The sequence below is a fragment of the Rhea pennata genome, chromosome 7 (assembly GCF_028389875.1).
Source record: "Rhea pennata isolate bPtePen1 chromosome 7, bPtePen1.pri, whole genome shotgun sequence".
Lineage (NCBI taxonomy): Eukaryota > Metazoa > Chordata > Aves > Rheiformes > Rheidae > Rhea > Rhea pennata.
Window position 1 is genome coordinate 975,104 of NC_084669.1, and position 20,051 is coordinate 995,154.

General features: G+C 40.5%; 1 long non-coding RNA gene across 1 annotated transcript in view; it reads left to right on the top strand.

The window, feature by feature from the left end:
• The window catches only part of LOC134142962 (uncharacterized), a 53,193-nt gene extending 42,666 nt beyond the window's left edge, over window positions 1-10,527 (top strand). Inside the window, exon 3 of the long non-coding RNA XR_009958988.1 lies at window positions 9,740-10,527. This is a non-coding gene — a long non-coding RNA (uncharacterized LOC134142962). The remainder of the gene's footprint in view (window positions 1-9,739) is intronic.
• Window positions 10,528-20,051: the final 9,524 nt, after the last annotated feature.

Consider the following 20,051-nt stretch of genomic DNA (forward strand, 5'->3'; position numbering starts at 1 on the left):
ACTGAACAAGTGAAAGAATTTAAGTGCTTTTTCAGTAATGTTTGGTTCTTTAAACCCAATTTCAATATGAAATTCTAAATAGTCTTCAGGTGCAAAAGCATTTGCATTGGATAAAACATCTGAAGGCAGAGCTACATTAATGAGTCATATGTGAGGCTGCAAACAGTTTGAAGGAGTAAGGTGGTTTTTTCAGCTGTGCGTAAATAGCAACACGTTTGTTGTCTTCTAATAAAACTTCAAATATTCATAATTAAAACATCAATTCATTATACTTATCATTGTCATCAGTCTTTGCCTGTGCCAACTGGTGCAGACAGTTGCTTGCAAGGCCTTATTTTGGATTTTTAGTCTAGAGCTTTTACGCACATAGTACAGTTTTACAAATATTATGATATTTTCCCTGTTCTTTAAGCTTTGTAGGCTTTCCAGGCCTCTCTGCTCTGGGCTAAATCATCAGTTTTGTCATGTCTACTCTGTATTTTAGCAAATCTATCAGAAGAAACCTAACCTTGTTTTCTCTGGAAATAGCTAGGGAGCAGATCCAACTGACGGATGAAATGCTGCATGCTAACCCTGTTCAGTAATTCAAATGACCATTAGAGAGCAGACACTTAAATATGATCACCACTTGACAGCATGCCTCAAAAAGTCTACTAAAAAAAGACATAGAAACTTACTGTATTGTTTTGAACTAATATGCCTTATTTCATTCACTTTAAAATTCACGCTTTCATTTCATGAAAAAACATTCAATATTTTGAGAAGAAACGTGTTCAGTAAGAGCCAAGTACACATGTGTCTTTCTAACAAATATAATAGTATAAAAAACAAATTCAGCATCCTTGAGTAGTTTAAAGGGAATAAAGAGCTAAAATGTGCTGTTTGAGCAATTTGCAAAAATTCCCACATGATTCAGTAGGTTTGCTTAATGAATCCCAGAGTACTATTGCTTTTCTTGCCAGAGACTGGCCTTAGCGTTATCTTCTCTTGCATGGCAATATAAAAAAAAGAAATTTTGCATAGAAATATGATTAGACGTGATGTAAACATGATATAGACATGGATGCAGAGGAATCTGCTTCTTATGGACTACCTTCTGATGGAAGGTTGAATACTTTCAAACTGTGGACAGCAAATATCCAGTTTTTCTGCATATCAAGACTGCTTGGAAAGCTGCTCCTTTTATCAACAGTGAAGAAATAAGACTTCACTAGAGAACTGAGGCTACCTGTGGGTGCAATCATTCGCTTTATCCACAATGCCTTATTATTGTTGTTGTTGTTGTTATTATTATATCCTTTCTTGACCTTCCAAAGAATGAAAAGTTTTTAAATGTTCAAAATTGTCTAGCCAGTAACAAAATAATTTATACATAATGGCATTGAAAATTAGAATGGCATATAAATTTTGTCATTTATATGACAAAATGCTTCTTTCAAAATTATTTTATTGCTTCTTTCAAAAATTATTTCAAAATTATAAAAGCTATCCTCCTCAAATCACAATCTAAGCAAAATTTCACTTGTCAATGCCAAACTGAAATAATAAATTAGGGCCTTATCTACAGATTTGGTTACTATGAAGGTTTTTCTTTTTATTTTGTTCCATCAATGGTGAAGAACCCACTTAATTTCTGAGGTCTAAGGTGCTTTGTTTAACCAGAGCTCCTTGGGTTAGTTTTGCCCTCCAGAAAGGTGTAGGTCTTGGTCAACGGCTGCTTGGCTTCCTGCGGCTAAGGTCAAGCCTGGCCATGCCCTCAGGATAGACAGGATCCTGCTGTGAGCTCCAAATGCCTGGAGGATGAGGGTTTGCTGAGCGCGTGGCCTTTGCAGTAAGTGGGGAAGTGCTGCTGGGTGCAGAAGCTAGCTTGTCATCTGGAGGACATTGATTATATATAGGGCAATATCTTCGTTAATTTGACCCTCTGCTTGTGTGCACCCTGGCCGGCAGTGTGGGCGATGCTAGCTCTCAGGCAAGTCATACTGTATATAAATCAGGGAGATGGCAGGCGAGGGAAATAAAAATGTAAAGAGAGCTGTGTTGTGATATCTTAAAATCTGTTTTATTCCATGAGCAGAATCCTGTTTTTCAGAGGATACAGAAAGAAGATCTTGTTACGATGTAATGAAGTTTTCTTTTTAATTAAAGAAGTGCTTAATGACAGTCATGCCGCAGGAACTGAGGCCTCTGCAAGACAGCTGAGTGCTGCACTGTAAAATATTGTGTTTTGTAAAACTGGAAGAGTTGAGTACAAACCACAACAGAGAGCAAACTGAATAATGAAAACAGAGAGATGGCATTTCCCCGCGGGGACTGAAAACAGATGGAGTTTACACGGTTCCTTCAAAACAGAAATATGCACACTTTGAGCTTCATCCAGCTTCACTGAAGTTGGTGAGAATTTTCTTTTGACTTCAGAGGCTGGTGAATCAGGTCCTTTGAAGGTTTTTTGTTTGTTTTGATTTAGAAGAAAATAGCACCTCTGTTGACCACTACCTATATTATTCTCAGAGATACCAAGCATTCCCAAGTATCTCCATATATGATACTTAAAGTATATCCAGGTAGGTTTTTCTATTATATTACATACGTTCGTACTGAAAAAAAAAAGTAGTGATCATTATTTAAGGACTTAAAATGCCTTTGGACTCAGAGACAACCTTCATTTCAGAGATGTGCAGTGTTGTATAGTCCTCTCTATTCTAAACTATCCAAACAGAAGAAAAAAGAGAAACTCATTCTGTAACATAAAATTGAGATACAGTGTCATGAAAAATTGAGGAAAGTACGAACGCAATATTTCTGGAGAAAAATGCTCAATGTGTAATCTATTATGATTAGGGAGCCCTGCTAACATACTGCCATGTAAGGAAGCCTGTTGGTCAGGAAATCAGGGACCCAAGCCTGCGTATTTTGGAAATGGGCCAGATTAGCAGACTAAGAGTTGAGAAGATCGACCAGTCGACTCTTTAATCTGTTGTGGCACCATCAGTGATGCTGATTTGCGGACAGTGAAATGGAAAGCAAAGCCAAGGATCGGATATAAAGCTGCAGGTGTTGATGTTTTGGCTCCTCTCCTGTCTTCGTCGGGATGTCCAAGCATATGCTGCAGTGTTATGGGGCCTCCTGGGCTCATTTGTGGCCAGATTGCTTTCCCAGTCTGTCTCCCTCAGTAGCTATGTGCAGAGATTTGGGAATCCCTCCCTCTGAGGGCTCTAGATGACTCCAAAACACACGTTGGATCCACCCAAGTTCTGAAAATGGCATTTGTGCACCAGTGATTCAAAAACCAGAAGAAAAGGCTTAAGCATTTGGGTTCTCCAGGTCTCAGAGCTGCAGATGGGACTACATTTGTCTGCTTTTGTTCCTGAAGCAATCTACAGATCAGGACCTATGGCTGCCATGCTGTGGAGCATAGTGTCCAGAGCTGCATCCAAGCTTTCAGTATCATAGCGAGCAGGAGAGCCACTTTAGTCGCAAGATCTGGTTCAGCGTCCGCCAGTGAAAATGTGTTCTGGGGCTGGTGTTGCTGCTGCAGAGCATGAGGGATCTAAGTGGGACACTCAAGTAATGGGAGCTTCATGCAGCAGATCTTGGGCCTGCTCAAAAGTGATGTTTTTGTCAGTGGATGTTTTTGGTTAATGGCAGGCTTCAAGACATTTTACAGCCTGCCAGCATGGTCCCTGAGTCAAGGCGGAAATACAGGACCAAACAGAGGAATCTTTCACGTAAACGCTGCTTCTAGTCTCTGGATTGCCATGGGGAGCCTGGCAGGTCTCCAGCCTTTGCACGACACGTGAACAGATACCCCACGTGCAAGCTGAGCAGAGAGCAGAGCTTTCACCTCCACTGCTCTGAACAACGAGGCTGAAAGCACACAAGCAGTTTAATCTTTTCTTTTTTGATGGTACTGTATAAAAAGTTTAGATTTCTAAATAAGTGTGAATTTTCATGGTCTGAGGTGTTTTATACCATCAGCCTAAAAAATGGATTATTTGTCATGGCTTAAAATATATAAGTCAGTTTTATCTTGATTTCAGCTTTGTAAATATCTGATTTCTGCTCATGTCTGAATTTCCAGATGGTGAAATGCAGCCGTTAGCGATCTGTATGCAGGTGGCAAAACATCTACGTTTTCGAGCAAGGCTCCCCGACTGTGCTTCTTCTGCTTCTCAGGTTGACAGGCACCAAGCTGGAGCTGGAGCTGGAGGCAGAGATGCACGTTGGCCGGGTGAAGACATGCGACGTGGGGACCGTGGCTCCTCAGGGGACATGGAGCCCGCGGGATGCAACTGCTACTGAGCCCAGATATTTGTTACGTATTTATTACTAATGCTGTGAAACACCTTTGTTTTATACTGCAGTAGAAAGACATGACAGTAGGTCACATCTTTAGTTAGATATCCGTCATGCAAGTATTAGATCAAAGAGGTGCACATTATCCGTTGATGTACATCCATTATAATTCTGTGCACATTAACCACAGCCTGTGGGGACAAGTCAGTGGAGACCGCAGCTGAGACATTGAAGTTACAAAGAGAGATATGTGTTGGCCTGTCTGATTGAATCTTTAGCAAAGCAGCGCCAGAAATGCGGTGTGCAGTATGAGCAACGTACGACAGGCTGCGGCATTGCACAGCAGAAGTGGTAAAAGCTCCGAGTGAAAGAAGGAAGGGTATTTGTCAGTTTGTTTCTGAAGGAAAAAGTAGCCAATAAAGTGGTAAGGAATTAATCAAGATTCAAGGGACTAATCGAAAAGAAAGTTGAGAGAAAAGGTTACATATTGGCAAAACGAGCCTAATGTGCTCGCTCTTTCCTTCCTTCCTTCCTTCCTTCCTTCTTTCCTTCCTTCCTTCTCCCTCTCTTTTCTCTTTTTCTCTCTTTCACTATTTCTTTCCAAAGGCACCTTTGGTTGTAGTTATCATTTTACCTATCTTTCTGATGTCTTTCAAGTACTTTCCCATCATGTAGCTATCATTTTAGAGTCTAATTTCAAAGTCAACAGTATTTATACTTTTTTCTTTCTAAGACACTTCCTCAAATAGGCTGGTGCACTGAGATTCCTGCAGATACTAAGGCTACTCAGTGTAATCAAATACATATGGATTGCACTTAACTTTACAGGTCTTTAAGGCTGACAGAATTTTAATTGTTCTTTGTACTTCTAGTCTTTCAGTGGTACAATGCCGAAGCTGGGGACTTCCCTGCTGTGCCAGCCCGTGAGGTGGCATCGAGCCACCATTACGTTTCGCTGTCAGCCATAGGCAGGTGGCATGCTTTGCTCTCGGTCTTCCTTGTTGGGTCCTTGGCACTTAGATGCGTTGCAGGCTCGCTCAAGGTTGGAGTTTGAGGATGTTCCAAGTTTGGCAGGTGCTGTTGGTCCATCCAGGATCGTGCATGGAGCCAAATACAGCCAAAGATAGCCCGTTTTTGCACATTATCAGGGTTTCCCATCATCAAGAAACAGGTTGGTTTCTTTTACCTGGAAAAAGCAGAGAACTCCTGCCTTGAGAGCTATTTTCATAGTGGATAGCAGGAATTTCTGCTTCTCTAGGATATCTCTGTATCCAATATTCATCTTTTTTCTTATCTCATTAATGTTAGACATGCTTTCTTTTCACCTTCACTCAATGTCTTCTGCATTTTCACTTTCCAAACTATTGTTTTTTAGCCTTTGCTGTGACCTTCTGCAAAGTGCTATCAGAAATTTGGAACCGGTGTTCTCATCAGGAATAAGAGGCAGACTTCATTAATTTGGTAACAGCTTTCTATTGACTAAGTTCAGGTTGTGATTTCAACAGCCAAAGAGACACGGAAGCCTAATAGTGGAGCAAACACAAGCCTTGAAGGTGGGAAAATTCACTTCTGTTTAGTTCTAACATGCTATTAACTTTGTATGGTATTGGACTCTCTGCCTTTATTTTCTAAGGTCCAAAATAAATACACCTTCTGCCCTTTTAGGAAGTGATACAAATAAAGAAATAAATATGTAAATGCAAAGTCCTTGTTGTTATATTCAGACTATTTGCTTCCAAGGAATTGCTCTGTTGTTATTACAAATGTTCTCATGCACATCCAATTAAAAAACATATTTGCTGTAATTTATAAATTAAAAAAATTAACTTCAGTTATGTGTCTTTCATATTTAGCATTTTAGTATTAGGTATTAGACTTTGAAAGTAAGTCATATGTAGCCTATAAAAAGAAGCAATTATAGTTTCTGAGAGATTGTATAATTTTTTTGTGTGTTGCAGCGCAAGCTTTTTGTTGTTACTTCAGCAAAGTTAAAGAGGAATAGTTTTGCAAGCCGCACTGGACCTGAAGCACAGTCTCTCTCCCAGGAAATAAGCAGTAATGACAGTACTAGGTTTGAAGAAAATATCTTTGAGATTTTATTCCCAATTATCAACTTAATTTGTGGATCCACCTTTGGATGTTTTAGAGAAGCAGGAAGGATAGCTCACATGGGAGGACCCTGGTCAGGCACATGCTGTGCTAACTGAGCCATTCCAGGCTGACGGATAACAACATCCAGGGAAGGCGTCTAAGTGTTCAACACTAAACTCTGACTGCATCTGTAGGGGTTTTGTCTCCATGGGGACACTTGGCCAAAGTTCTTCTGCAGAACATCTATGCGCATATGGTATCATTGCTGCTAAGCCACTCCTGTTGGTTCCTATACTTCTACTTACACAACCAACTTAAAAAAAACCCAGAACTTCTGATTTATCCTTCGCTGCCTGATCTCTTTTCCAATCTAAATCAAGAAAATGCCTCATCTAGATGCTACGCTCTACTTCACTTTGACTTTATCTTTCCCTGTGCGAAACCTTCTGCTTCCCCCTGCAATCCCCAGTTAAGCAGTGGAACTAAAGTGGCAGCTCTGTATTTCTCTTTCCCCATCCTCTCTTTATTACAGCGCATGCACAGACTTCTGTCTCATTGCGGGTGGGAAGTGAAGGAGGTGACTGTGAGAGAAACATGGCATATTTTTTTCTCCTAGGTTTGAGCACGGTCTTTTTTCTTTCTTGTTCTGTGCATAAATCCCACATACTTGCCCATCCACTTTGCACTTTCAGGGTTGTACATCCTCCTGATAAACATAGGTGAGAAACTCTTTTTGATAAAACAGTTGAAAAAAAGTGTTAGTAGGAGTGTGACTCTATTTTTTGATAAATTAAAATGTGAATATTTTCTCTGTTTTAATGCCTTCATAATTTTGTTTCATTTTTTTTTTAAATACTGAATTTTCACTATTACATGTGTTCGTCTTAAATTCAGGTTTCCTGTCCGCCTAAGATTACCCCCTCCCCACTACCCTTACTCCTGCTGTACCGAGTAGTACCTTTCTGACCATGTAACCCTTTTACTTAATGGGGAATAGGGTGCTTCTCAGGTCTCTACTGATGGCCAAAGCTGTTCCACAATAATAGTACTGACATTAAAAATGAAAAGCTGGGGTCTGACCCTAGTTCAGCTGACCTCCCCAGTCAGCACAGGCCTGAGGAGCCTCAGTTAAAGTGATCCACCACATTCAGCTAGACTTGATGGTCCAGCACTTGATGATCCATTGTAGAAACTATGACATATTTGCTGCCATATTAGTTAACTCTGGTTTTTATTTCCAGCATCTTGTTACACAGATGGTCTTTCATCTGTGGTAGCATCTAAGTAGGGATCCAGGTGGTCAGCAGTCACTAAGTTCATAGGCAGACTTTGAACTTTCTGACATGTCTGGCATATGTTCAAGTGCATTGGGGTGCCCTGGGATTGATACACACATGTACTTGGCTGTTTTGGCAGTTTTTTAATAAAGTTCATTTTTTTTTGTCTTTTCTTCCTGAAAGTAAACAAAAAAGAACAAAAGTGTTGCTTGATAAGCAGTTTTCCTTCTTGTAAAATGAAAAGCGAATAGTAAAGAATTATAGTGGGAAATCAGACAGTCTGATGTGAAGCTGAATGAACTTGTCCATTTAATCCACACGCTGTCAGCCCAGCTTCAGCATGTTTCGGTAAGGTAATGAGTGTTTGCATGAAAAACGAAAGTGTTCAGTCACAGAGAAAGTAGTAATAGAGTAATAGAAAAGAATAACGCCTGAGACTCTCAGAAGGAATTGAAAACTTTGTGCTTCAGATGACAAACCCATTTCTGGATAACAAGATTATAAAGAACATTTTTGAGGTCTTTTGCATAAATTACTTTCCATCTGTATTTGCACATTCCTCTAGAACATGTAGTTTTAGTCTTGTTGGAGGCAGGTTAGATAAGACGGGACTCCTAGTCTCATCAGAAATGCAGTTTCTAGGTGTGCAGAGTCACAAGTATTTTACAAACTGTTTGGACAAAGGCACCAGCTTGAGCTTGGTTTGCTTGGGAAAGAAGGCTTAGGCGGCTGAGCTGCCTCTCCTCCCATCTTTGCTCATTCTCACCTTGGTGACATATGAATGTGGCTAGTTTTCCCCAAACTCAGCAGAAGGAGATGCGGCTCGAAGACAATTACGATAGTGTAATTTTAAAATAGTGGTTCAGTGGAGGAGGGACATCCAGTTTATTGTCCACAGTGAAGAAAAGGCAAAGGATTGGATGGGTATCGTTTCTGCTTGGGCTGTCCTGGATTACTGAATTTGTGCAGAGCAGTAAATGCAAAGCAGCGGATATGGGGCCTGCGGGGAGTGGGGGCTAGGGAGAAGCATGGGGAAGAGCAGGAGGTCCTCCTCTGGGGCTGCAGGGAAACCAGGGAATGAAGCCTTTTTGCTTAGGTGTTTATGAAACTTTTGTCTTCCGTGCCTTTTTAGTCAGATGAATCATTTTCTTATGACAAATTGCAATGTTATTAACAGCACAGTAACATTTTATAAAGTATAACAGGAATCATTGGTCTTCACAGTTTCAGGGGAGGGAGAAAATGAATCTTATTTTCACTTACGGGATGACATGAGGAAGCATCTGATGAGATCAGATATAATAGTACTGCAAGGCATTGGTGTTATGGCAATATTACAGAGCAGATTTTTACGGTGTCAATTCAAGCTGGTGCAATGATTATATCGCTGCTAAATGATAGGAAAATTGCAAATTTCAACCTAGGGACTAGCAAAAATAATTAAATAGCTGAACTGAAACTCTGGAAAACGTACGTTTTGAACAGGCCTGAATAAATTGTGTAGTTTTGTCAAAATGGAAAAGTTTCATCTATCATTTACATCTCAGAGCATAAATGGATTTTTGTATCACAGGCTGTCCTGGTACAGACCCACAGAAGGGCCAAGGCTGGTGGGGACCTCTGGAGATGGTCTGGTCCCAGACCTGCTCAAGCAGACTCTGCTGGGGCAGGTTGTGCTCCCAGAATTGTGTCCAGTTGGGTTTGAATGTCACCAAGGGTGGAGACTTCACAACCTCTCTTGGCATCATGTTCCAGTGTGCATCCACCCTCACAGTAAGGAAGGGTTTCCATAGGTTCAAGCAGAATAGCATAGGTGTACACAGGTTTATGTGTTAACATACACAAGTTTCAACTGACTGCCAAATGGGAATTCTGGAAGAAATTTCCTTACAATGTGATAGTACGAACTCCAGAGGGTTTTCTCTCAGTACAGTGGATGCTCACCAGAATTCTTAAGTTGGAGTCAAGTGGATACAACCTAGAGAACCTGCTAGAGAAACCCTGCTCAATGTTCATGAGGCAACTATTTAAAAAATCTCGTTACTTATGATATTATTTTCTGTATGTTTTTATAGTTCAAATAAACCTCCTGGAACAGATTAAGAAATCTTGAGAAGGATTTGAAGGTGAGAGGTTTCTGCAGTCTTACATGTTCTCCCTGCCTGTACAGTTAAAGTCTTGCTGAGATGATAAAAAGAAGGGTCCTAAGCAGGTGATTACAGCAGAAAAACCAAAACACCCAAGAGATCGAAATTAACTGTGGTCTGCTAGTAAAGGTGAATCTGAGATATATCCCATTTATTCTTTACTGGAAATAGCCAGAAGAATCATTTTCTGTATTGACATTGGAGTTCCCTCACACTTAGAAATACATTTTCAGAGAAAGATTTTTCTGTTCAGGTCTTTGCTGAAAAAAAATCTAAGAAACTACATGGAACTGAGTTCAGCTACGAGAAAAATTACAATTGCCATCAGCATTGCCAAGCCTTGAAGCTGTGACCTTGGGCTGTCTATTTTTATCGAGTTTAGCAAGTGGACTTGAGTGAACTACTCAGCTCTCCGAGAGGCGCGGTCTCTAAAGTACTCTACTGCATTTTGTGTCTTCTCTCTTAGAGATTCACTTCCTCACTTGCAGCTGCTGTTTGCAGGCACCAGGTCCCCTGACACAATGCCTCGAGTTCCTCGAAATGAAAAGAGGGAAAGAAATTGGAAGCTCGCTTTGAAAACTTGGAACAATGCAAGAGAGAAAAGAAAAGAAATTTACAGGCTTGTGTTAATTTTCTCAGGGTTTTGACATTTCTAGGAGGGCTTTTGTGCTTGTGTTTAGAGAAGTCTGCTTTATTAGACATTGTAGTACATAATATAACCATGATGCAAATAAATGCACCGTATACATGCTTAGCCTAATGTCATTTTCTTTTGTATGTGTTCAGATTCTCATCTCTGTCTCTTTAAATATTTTGAAAGAAAACGAAGACTTTATTGAAAGAGGATAACTCTGAGTACTCTTCTAGCCAGGGATCTCAAATCTGAATAAAGGGTTTTGTCTTTATTCTCCAGTTTATTATATGGCAGAGCCTTCCCTTTGCTGTTGTCCCGCAAGAACAGGTATTCATTGGAGTAAATTCCTTCTCCTAGTCTCTCTGGTCAATATATTATAAGAATTTTCAGACTAATGAGGAAAGACTCTTAAATCCGCAGAAAAAGGGAATAAAGTGGGGAAAAAACTATCCATAGAAAACTTTTCATAAGGGCAGTTTCCAGCTAAGGAGGACAAAGCGATATTAATCTCGGCCCTACCAGGTAAGTACGCTTGCTGCTGCTTGTTTATAGTCGTCTCGCACGTCCTTGGTGACGAGTGTGAAAAAGCAAAGAGCAACCAAGTTCATGAACATCAGGAAGATCCAGTCTCTCAGAAATACAGTAATAAATAGAAATATATAGAAATACAGTAATAAAGTATAATAACGTAATCTTATACTTAAGAGGGGCCAAGTCTGCTTATTCAAATTTTTAACTAATTTCTCTCTTAAGTAATGAAGAAAAGGGGAAAAACGCATTCCTAGAAAACATTTCCTGTATGAAAATAATTGTTTAAACCCAAAGATTTGGCCAAGCCAAGCATGATTATGGCAGATTCGGGCTGATGTTAGTTTTCTAAGTTGAGAAACATTTTGAGACTAATCTTCATAGTATTTTGTACCTCATAGGACTGTTTTCCCTGGGGAGGGCTTAGCCCTGCAAGGATTTGTGGCATATTGTGAGAATAATTCTCCTTTTCACACTTTCCGTAATAACACAGCAGTGTTGCAGAAGAGCAGGATTATTCCAGTCAGTTCCCGAGGAAATGCCTGCACGTGCTAATGAGGGAAAAGGAAGGATGCTGGCATTGCTCGGGCAGGAGGCATGAACTCCAAGGAGGGACACGAGAAGTCTGGGATTATGTAAAACACGACGGCAAAGAACAAAGCATAAAACTGCTACGCATGTCCACTCAGGACAGAGCAAAAACTGATGGTCCTAAATCACAGCAGAGGAGAATTACTTAGTTACTCATAAATATTTCCTGTCGCAGGCGAGAACTCCCCGTGAGCCCCTGGAGGTTGCGCCTTCGCCCGGAGAGCAGACCGGAAAACAGCCATCAGGAATGGCTCGGATCGGCACAATCCCGCCGAGGATATGGGGTGATTTGTGGGGTTTGCAGGCCCTTTCAGTCCCTTGCCCTCCTAATATTTGACTTTTACTGCTCCTTGTATTAGTTATATGTTTTGTTTTTAATGTGTTCTAAGATTAAAGGAATCTTAACTCATGCAGATATTCGTGAAGATTCAGGACAATCCTGTGAGGCTGCTATTCACAGATGGGGAAACTAAGTAAGAAAGATGAGAAGTGCAGTGCTGCACAGAGAGGCTTCGGTTTCAGGAAAACCCAGGAGTGCTGACTCCCTGCTTCGCATATTCTTACAACAGACCCATTTATTTTCCTGTTACAGCCTCTGCAAAATAGCCCCTAACTTGCTGTGCAGAATGGGCTTCCCTCTCTTACAGCGATGAACTACGCTGACCCGAAATCTGGGCAGAGCGCCTCTTGGAAGCAAAGGAGTGAGTGAACCTGGTGGGAAGGATGAGGATGAGCACAGACAGAGGTAATGAATAATTTCTTGTGAACTCTAGCAAACGGGAAAAAATAAAGAAAAGACCAGAAAAAAGTCAGTATTATTTTTGTTGGCAGAGTATCTTTCTGTGGCTTGGAAAAAATGTATACAATATGGCTTTCAGACGTGATAGTCTACCAGTAACAGTGATAAAATATTAACATTTTTCAAACATTATTTTCATATATATCATCCTGGCTTTAACTCTTTTTTTTTTTCTTTTTTTTTTCCCCACTGATTTGTCTTCTTTCTTGAAAGTATTCCCTTGATGTAAATCAGTGTTTTGTATCTCCCTGGGATTAACAGTCACTGAAGACAAACTATCTTTTTGCACTTGATGTTTGAGATATGCATGAAAACAGAAGAAAAGACAATCACAAGACATGATTCTGTAAAATCACTTGTCAGTCAGATTAGGATTAATTTTTCACTGTTCATTGGCTTTCTGTCTACCTTCTACTACCTAGCTTCACCTCCTTCAGGAAATCTCCACCAAGAGTTTGTGCACAGAGCTGCAAACCTGTTTTCACTAGTTGTCATTTCTACCAACACTAAAGTCAGCTTGGATTACTCTAGATTATTCAATTCTAGATTATTCTGATCAAGTAAGGCACTTGATTATATTTGGTTTATAGATAAGATGGAACAGAATTAAGCCCTGAATCCTAAAAACTTGGACCGCTGAACTAGAGCTGCCTGAGATCTGGAGGTCTTTGCTGAGGACTTCTAGTAGTTTGTATCACAGATAGCATGGATATCAGTCACAAATGACCTGTGCTTGGGTGTGTAATGCTTATGGAGAGTCACATCTTTTTGGGGGATAGGAACATTAAACGGATGCTCAGGTATCTCAAAAGAAGGGTGTTCAGATTAGGAGGATACAATGCAATACTCCAAAGAAAACTTGTGCCTCAGATATGGGAAATTAGGTATGTGACGCTGGTGACCCATCTCCCTTTGTAGCACCACCTTTTAATTGTTCAGAGTACTTGCAATCATACTGCTATATTTATATATATGTGTGTACATACACTCACATGTATTCATAAATATGCACATAATACATAGTGTGTGTATATATGCACATACTATATAAATATATGTATATATATATAGCATTACTGTTGCAAGTAGTGATATAGTATTGCTATATTTATATATAGAAAAGCTTTAGGAGGTATTTTCTGGTCAGTAAATGTGACTTTAGAGTTCTTAGCTTAGTGCAGGATTAATAGAAAAAAAATCTAATTTTTCTTAATTCTGATTTCCTGTCCTGCATGTTTTGGCTCTTCCTCTTTTCCCTGCTGTTTGCCAACATTACCAGCTCTCTGAAATACGCAGGCCCATAGGATGCTTTCTTCATTCACCTGTTGAGTTAATGCTACAATTTTAAAATTCACGTATTTTCAGTGCCTGCTCACCCAGATTGTGTTCTCTGCACACGACAACATTTCCAGAACGAGCGTGTAATGGCTAAAAAAGTCTCCCTGAAATCTCCTACTTGTGCTATAAGAGACTGTCTTCCACCACACCTGAATCAAGAAAATAACTGTGCTAAACAGTTTGCAAGAATTTGACGGGCTAATCCAAAGAAAAGGGAGCACTTGAGTCCCAAGCGGGAAGCGCCAGGAAAGACAGCGGGAGGGCTGAGCTCCGAGGGCGCCGCTGACCGCCCGCGGTGGGCTTTGGGGGCTCGCTGGAGCAGAAGCTCTGTTAGCGCCGCTGGAAGGCTTCCTGGCAGAGGGAAATAAGTGCAGTGTGCTGCAACCAGGTATTGGAAGTGGGTGCGCTTGAAAAATAAGTGTGTGTTTTTCACAAATGTGCTATTTCAGAAGGAAGAAGCGCACCAAATGAGCTGAAAAATGAAGCACCGCTGTATTCACTGTTTCTTATGCTCTAGTCTGTAGTAAAGGAAATGCAGAATTTCAGATTTTGATATCAATGAGTGACGAGAGAGAAGGTTACCTTTTCCTCTTCCTTAGGCAGTACTGCCCTGGTTAGCATCTAAGGCTCACGGCTATTCTTGGGTTAAAAATTCTTAACCGGTCTGGAGAAATCAGCGTTTTATTTCCCAAATAGCTCTTGCTTGTTCCTCGTCACTGTGTGCACAGATTATTTTCTGTGTCTCAGAAAATAATGTGGGTTCTCAGGACGGGGTCTGCGGATGGGTCCACCAGGACGCACCTCGCGCAGCATTGCCGAAATCCCGGACAGGAAGCGGCAAGTGTCTGGGATGCACTGGATTGCGCAGATCCACGGGGAGGCTGAGGGTTTTACCAGCAGGCTGCTGCATGAATCTGCAGAACGATTACATTCAGGAAAGGTTTGGTTATTTATTATCAAGATGTCCTGTAGGACAGGTAATTGTTTTTTATCACAAGCATTATGAACTATTAAGAATGTCTGAGCGGTGACCACAGATTGTCCTAGATTGTCTCCCCTGCCCATATATATGTTTTTGTAACCCAACATTAGGAAGCTTCAGACCCATTAGTAGACCCCAGTCATTGACTTTACGGTTGCCAGGGGACCCTCTTCCTCTAATAGCAACACCATTCATGACATGATGGATCAAAAAAAATTCAGGAAAAAATTGCCAACGTGGCTAAATTCCAATTCTTTCTCTACAGACCAACCTGTTTTCAAGTAATTGAATGTTTCTTACCTCTTTCCACCCACTTACAGGATCTAGGGAGACTAGCAGCTTGCCTATCACACAAATATAATGTGCTTCGTGTGCTTACGAACATTTTAGATTCTTAAGAGAACTGCATGATATATAGACACACAGATTTCATGCTGATTAGGCAGGTGAAAATGCGTGCTTGATAAATATTCTTCAGAAGTCTCCATCTTTTTGCACGAATGTTCACATTTTCCCCCTTTTGGGGAAAGGGCAAGTTTTGCTCCTTTGTCAGTCTTCTTTGTGGGCTTGTTGCTTGTTTAGTAGCTGGCCCAAGCAGCCAAAGGTGTGCACTGTCCTGGGGCTGCAAAAGGGCCAAGGAGACTGCTGTTTCGTCTTTACTAAAGACTCTGTTACCCCGTTTGCTGAAATAGTCCTAGTTGTCATACTGTCATCTCACTTCTAAGTTAAAGGTTAATCAGTGGAGAAAGGAGGTGATGTCATTGTCGTAGTTTAATATTAATACATCTAGGGATGTACCTTCAAATGCTAACAAGTGTGCTAAGCTGCTGTTAGGATGCATATCACAATGATTGTGTTTAAACTATGTCACATTCCTTTGAAAAGGTTTTTAAAAATCACACCGATCTTTCCCTGCACTGCAGAAACAGGTGCCACTCTAATTAATACTTTAAATGAGATTTCTTTTTATTTTTGCCCCCCCCCTAGATGCTGTGTTGCCCATCCCTTGTGTTGCCCTTCCTTGTCTTTTGGAGAAGAGGGGTCTCCACATCAGGGCTCCGGTTACTCCTCCCTCCTGCCTCCTGGTAGCTCAGCAGTGTATATTTCTCTCATGTTTTTCTGTTGGATTTTCTCCAGAATGTTTTTCTTCTCCTAAAAAAAAAAAAAAAAAAAAAAAAAACACTCTTGATGCTGTATTAAGAACAGCCCACCAAGAAGAGGAGCCCAGGGCACAGGATGGCTTGCCTACAGCTTTTCCCACGAGCTCTAGAAAACAAATAGGCATGATATAAGACAAAATAGCTTGGCTTGTTTTCTCCCCTAGACACCTTAGTATGCATTTTTTTTCCAGTGTAAAACAAGTAATTAGAGTGTCCTCCTTCCTATCCCTTACACCCCTTAACAAAGCAAGCAAGACAAAAAAAAGCAGTTGGCACACATATATCTAAGCAACCTCTAAAACTGCTGAATTCAATTGACTAATTAGACCTGCTATAGCAATCAGAGATCACTATGGGGGCAATATGCATAGCACAGATATTTTATGCAGAAATTCCTTTATCTAAAATGAAGCAAAAATCTTTGGTTATTGCAGCAGAGAATAGTTACAGGAAGGCCGCTGTCGTATTGAGCTGAACCCCGCAGGGCTTCCTCAAATAGCCCTCCATCATGTGTCAGCATGTGTTCATTGACTCTAAAGTGAATATACAGCTTCAAGATTAATTCATACTTGAATAAAATTATCTCTGAGATCCCATGAGATGACCCTGATATCATGAGGGCCATGGCATTGGGTGATGACCTCTATTAGTGGAATCTCTACTGAGTTAATCTTACACTTCTGTACCGAAGTTAAGAGTATAGAATAACCTATTCACTTGTATTTCCTTCATCTTTGTCTTGTCTGACTTGCCAATCAACCAAATTATAAATCATTCCACTTACTTGACATGATAAAAGCAGAAGTATAGTGCTGGCATGGATCAAAATCTCAACCTGTCACAGCACTTCAGGATCTCCAACATGTGTCATGCTATGATCCAATGTTATTGAAAGGTTTATTTTATCAAAATAAGAATTAATTATATCAGATCATTCTGTCAAGGGGGTTACACTGTAGATTGGTGGTTGACTGTACTGAAGTATCTGGATCTTAATTTGATACTGTACACGCACACAAACAGAAATATTACTAGTGGGACAGTTTATGAATAAAGAAAATTTTATAATGAACTATGGCACCTACTTAAAATCTCATTATCCCTGTGCTAGTCTTTTCCTGAAAAGCTGCAAATTAATTTTGTTCCTTGTAGGTAGAAGAGAAAATGCTGCTTCTCTCGTCTCTCATTCCCTTGTACATCCTGGCTGGTACATCATAAATTTTGGGGGAGCAAGGATTGGCGAGATGCAAAGAGACCATGAGCCTCCAACGGAGTTTGGTGAGACCCATCATAAGCATAAAATGGCAAGACTAAGAAACCTAATGTTAGAATAGTGAAAAGGACAAATGGGACAGGCATCATTAGACATTTATTTATGCTTTCGAACATGGATTTGCAGATATGCAAGATCAGCCCCTGGTCTTGGTGCAGCTCAGACCCCTGTAAGGTAGCGCTGCATGGTTGGGTATGTCCAACAAGCCACCTCGCATGAGCCTTCTGCTGTTTAAAGTTTCCCACTGATAGGCTAAGGCCTTATTTCAGATTTTAAATACAGGTTTTTACATTTGTTGCAGACAATGTTGTGAATTGCGATTCGCTGCTGGCGTTATTTTAACAGGTTCAGGGTGAACAATACTGTCTGTACATCTGGTCACACCTGTTCTTCTGTCCCCCATCAGATCTTTGAGATTCTTTTTTGACAAGCTGTGAAGCAGGGCTAAAGGAAACAGACTTGCAGAGGATGCTAGAGGATCCCAGTGTTGTCACACTGTGATAAATGGGCAACTTTCTGGCACCTTTTAGAACAAGGCTGTTCCTGGAAGCCTGGGACCAGTACACACAACGCCTGCGGTGTGCGAGCAAGGGCACTACAACCTCTAGTACAGAAGGTATTAGCAGCTTCCTTACATATCCCATAAAAGAGTGAGGCAGTTTTTCTCACTTAGATTTAGAGTTAGGTTCAGGTAGAGTCAAAACCAATTCCTGATGTCCTCCCCCTGCTAATGACTATAGGCCCTGGTAGTGCTACTGGTGCTACAGGCCTGGTCTCTTAGGTATTACCTTATTTATTTTTCTTCGGGCTACAAACAGGTAGCGCATTTGGAATAGCAGGTCTCCTGATACCCTCCTTGCCTGTGCTCCTCATACCTTGCCACTCGTGCTCCTAAGTACAGCTGTTCTCCTGGCATGGGGAAGGAGATGCTCTCAATGCCTGTAAATTCCTTAAGCTGGGTGGCCTGCTCCAGCTGAATGTTATTTAGTGCAAACTTTAAGGAGAGAAGGGAAATGTGGGATGACAATGCATTGAAGACTTGATTGCATAAGCATGTGTTTCAATAAAGTCTGAGGTCTGGGTGTAATCTAGAAACAAGTGGATGTTACATTTAAGTCAGGGCTGTTGTGTCTGTCAGACCAGCTTTAATACAATGCAATGAGATGGATTTGATAGAAAGTAACCTTAGTCAGATTAAGCCTTGAATGTGAAAGAAGTACAGCCCTGTTTGCTTTTTCAGCTGCATTTAGTGATATTGCATTCTGAGGACCAGGTGAGAGGAGCCAGTTAAATGATGGGTGTAAATTGAGACCTATTCAGAAGATATATATACCTTGACAAAAGCCCTTTTGCTCTAGTGTGTCCTTGTTACTGCAGGTCTCCTAGGTGCTGTAAGTATCTCAGCTATTTTGTTTATTGTCTCAGCCTCCCCTCCTGCCTTTTCTTTTTTTCTGAAAGCAGAGGCTTAAGCAGTATCCAGGCTCCTGTTTTCTTCTGTCTTGAATGACAGGTTCCAAGCTGTCTCAGCTTAATGTGATTATGAATGTGGAAATGTTTCCATCTCTCTAGTGAGCTGTTTTTTAACAAGACAAGCTTTGCTTCTTTAAAACTTGCTTTTTTTTTTTTTTTCTTTAGTGTTTAACAGCCTCTGTATGTCACGGTAGTGTGCAAGAAAGTTCAAGTGTTTAAAAACACTGTGGAGTGTTAATCTGTTTATACTTAATTAGACTGGGGTATTTCTATCAGGTTGGTCTTGAAGGGGGTTTGGGAGACATGGTAGAAGATGGGTTGTCAGTTAAAGTGGTCTATTTGCCTGAGGCTGCTTTTGGAGAACATTATTTACAAACTGATAAAAGATGTGGCAGAACCTCCTATGCAGTGTGTAAACATGGATGTTTTCCTTGGTGGCAAGTGAAGCTAATAGTGATCCAGTTCTGAATAAATTGGGAAGCTAGGTATTTTGCTTCTTTTCCACACTTCTCTGGAAAAATCTGACTTTTGGAGATAAAGAGGCTTTTTTTCAGAAGAAATGCTTCTGACAAATTCCTTCCTTACAGCTTGTTTATGCTTAGAATACAGAAATGGACTCTGGGATTGACTTGGATTTTATTGACACAGCTTCTTTTGGGCAAGGACAGTGACTGTGGCATGTGCATGTTGTGATTTGCTCCACCTGCCACTTGCAAACTATTTGGCCCTGTAATTGCTTCCTGGTTTCTCTTTTCTTTCTTTCTTTCTTTATTTTTTTTTTCTCCAGTATTTCTGTTTTCATTTCTTGCAATACATAGTAAGAAGCAACAGTACTGGCACTTGTTTGCTTCTTGTAAAAGTGGACTTTGACTACATTATGCCATGATCAACCTGCTGAAATTTTAAGTATGAAATGTCACTGTCAGCTCAGGTAGCAGACAACAGTGGTGTAACACAATGTGCAAAATACTGGAAAAATCCATGGCTGCTGCTCAGGCAGCAGTTTGTTTGGAGTCTTTTTGCCCCTGATATCTGGCTCTGAGTGGGCTGTGGTGGAGGAAGAGGCTGTTTCCTCTCTAACAGTCCAGGAAGATCATTTTGAGCTCAGGAATGAGAATCTTATCTTCCATAAGGCTTATGTAAGGGCCTGCATTTATTTCATTTTATCTTAAACTTGATTAAATCACAAATTAAGAAATCAATCAAAACAGTAAATATTTAACCCAGTTATACCTAATGAAAAATCTGGACTGCTGAAAGCAGACTAAAGGAGAAACTTAAAGATTCTTTTCCCTTCTCCCTATTTAAATTCTAATGCTAAGTTCCATTTGAGTGCTATTCTAACTTTTATCCCACAAATATCTGTGAGAATAAAGTTCAAACACTGTTAACTTAATCAGGCTGGATTTCAGCAAGACTTTGCTATTGATTGTTATCCTTTGTAAGTAATGCCTTTCAGTTAATG